Consider the following 2,758-nt stretch of genomic DNA (forward strand, 5'->3'; position numbering starts at 1 on the left):
AAACTTTCCCAACAGGGAAACATCTTGGCCAACACGTAAGCTCCATAAAGAGGCTAGAGCCATGATGCTCAATTTCAATATGCCTGACTCCTTTTTTCTACTCTGGGCTCGGACCACCCAGAGGGGCAGAGATGCTGATCTGATCTGGGAGAATCGCTGGATCGTGCTCGATAGCATCAAGCTGGAGATAACAAAAGGATGTAAAGGGTTGGAAAACAAAAGACCAGTTTACATCAGACATTGAGTTTTCAAAGTCTTTTTGAGCTCAGGAAACTGAAGGCAGATACCATGCAGAAAAGTCAGCCCGGTTGTCTGTCCATTGGTCTATCCTGAGCAGTTGTGAACATTTCGTATATAAATGGGGTGGTACCATTTATGGTTAATCTTTTTCCTACAAGTTGGGCAAGTGCTAGCATTCTTAAGGGAATCACGGAGGCACTGCCTACAGAAGATGTGGCCACATTCTGTAGAAACAATGAGACGCCCATTCTGCACAATCTCAGAGTATCCATCCATGCAGATTGGACAATGACGGTACCCGAGGGCCTAGGTCCAGTAGCTCCTTCATCCTTGGTGCTTCGAGGAGTATGAGTAGTCACATACACATCTTTGTCTCTAGACAGCTCCTCATCATCACTGCTAACCACACAGCTGTCAGCATGGTCTTGGTGCAACCTTCTCCCATTTCTCCCTGGCCTTCTCCTTTCTTCAACAATCACAACAGAGTCATTGTGAGTCAGATCCACAACCACAGGCTCTAAAGATTCACAGGTGAGGTCCACGATTTCATCTCCAACAGTTTCCACAAGTTCTATGGGTTCTGCTTCCAAGGAAATCTCAGGAGTTGAAGTTGTTTCCCGAGTTTGCTTTTGGGTTTGTCTAGAATTTACAGTTCCACCACACTGCTTTCTTTGAGGATTTCTTGTACTCATTGTGCTCTCTGGCTTCAATCCACAGAAAAGGAAGTGATCTACACCAAGGTTTACGATGTGGTAGAATGTTCTCAATCTCTCATACCCACTGAATACTCATCCTGTGGTTTACAATTTGGAGCCAACTAGATGTCCAGTATTTCCAAATTCTACTCCATCAGCCACTGAGGAGACCGACTCCCCTTGTACCTTAAATTATGGAGCATATATTCAAGACCTGGTTTCTGCATGGGCTTTCCTCCCTCACACTGCTGAGAGTATTACGGGGCATTCCCAGTCTAGTCTTTGTGCTAATCTAGTGCAAAATTCACCCTCACACAGTCAGAATACAGTGAAGAAAGGTTCCTTTGGATTTGATATTTGAATACAATTAATGCAAAATCAGAAGACTAGAAAACCCATCTACTGTCATTGTTCTCTAACATCCTAACCAGTCTAACATATTAACTTCTGAAGACAGCTCAGCTCCTTAGAGGTCTTTCAATAAAGAATAGGCATTTTTGCAAATATATGGAAATATACACTTAATTCAGTATAAAATCTGGGTACATAATGACTCCAAATGGAGGCCCTAGGCTTCTAGCATTCCAGTCACATATATGTATATTGGAATTAAAAGGAATAAAACATTATTTCTTAGTTCTTCTACTGGTCTCGGCAAGCATGATGGTGATAAATCTTAGAAGTGAGTTTAAAGAGGGTCTGTGCTTGTATTTATAAGCAAACAAGTAGCTTGTTTCCTTGAGTTGGATTTGAATTTAAGTGCTCTGGAATTCTATGTGGTGATTACTCAATATTATTAGAACCCAAAGATTTGTAGCTTGCCTTCTTGATTTGCTCACAAATTCCTAGAAGAATATCATGGCTAGGGAAATGGGTACCAATGTTGGTAACGCTTTTTCAGCCATGTCAATTAACAACACTTTTTATAATGGATGGGATCAGTGGGGGCCTTCTGTAAATCAGGGGCCATACTCCAAACAGAAGCAGTTCCTAATTAATAGTGGCAAGATTTCTCCCTGTCTCTGAGGATTTAGAACTCCTGATGTTGATGTGAAGGCATGATGTTTTGGGGATGGGACAGGGGAGGGAAATAAACTATTTTCAGGGCTTTATGAATTTGTACTATCACTGAGAGATATCGGCAGACTGTTGAAGTTATACGCTTTGAGAAATAGGTATTTTTTTTTTTTTTTACTATTTCAAATTTGATTAGTCTGTATTGACATTACACTATTTCCTCCAAGAAACCCTCAAACTATACTTTGATAATGTTAAGAAAGTTCATGAATTTATATATTGTTTTTGTTTACTTATGTATATAAAAATGAAACTACCAAAGTTAAAAAGAGAATAATTTTGAAAGTTGGCTGACTGGCATCACAACCCATCACCCTTTAAACATATTTTCTTTTTTTCTCTTTCCAGTTTTATTTTAAATTTTTAAAATTACAATCACAGTAATTTTCCCGGGCACTAGTTACACTTGTTTAAAAAGTGGGGTAGGGTGCACAAGTTTCCTATTTTGTTAAAATAGAGAAAGACAACTGTACAGACTTTTTCTCATGCACACAATCCTGGTTCTCTAAAGCTACCTAGCGAATTAGAATCTACTGTAGTATGTCTTACAGTCCACTCCCTGCCTCTCCCCCTCCTAACTACGTAGAAAAGACTCAGAGTAGAAGAGGTTGGAGGGGCTTTAAGTGCCAGCTGGCAGAACCGAAGGGGTACCAAGCAAAGCCACATCTTACTTTACACAGGAAGAGGGGGAAAGGAAACGAACAAATTCCTTCTAGGACACAATCCATCAATCATTTGGAAAAAAC

General features: G+C 40.2%; 1 pseudogene across 1 annotated transcript; it reads right to left on the reverse strand.

Moving 5' to 3' along the window:
- Window positions 1-324: 324 nt before the first annotated feature.
- On the reverse strand, window positions 325-932 carry LOC308429900 (E3 ubiquitin-protein ligase RNF4-like; annotated as a pseudogene). Its single transcript has one exon. The product of its transcript is annotated as an E3 ubiquitin-protein ligase RNF4-like (transcript).
- Window positions 933-2,758: the final 1,826 nt, after the last annotated feature.

The sequence above is a fragment of the Micromys minutus genome (genome assembly GCF_963924665.1).
Source record: "Micromys minutus genome assembly, chromosome: 14".
Classification (NCBI taxonomy): domain Eukaryota; kingdom Metazoa; phylum Chordata; class Mammalia; order Rodentia; family Muridae; genus Micromys; species Micromys minutus.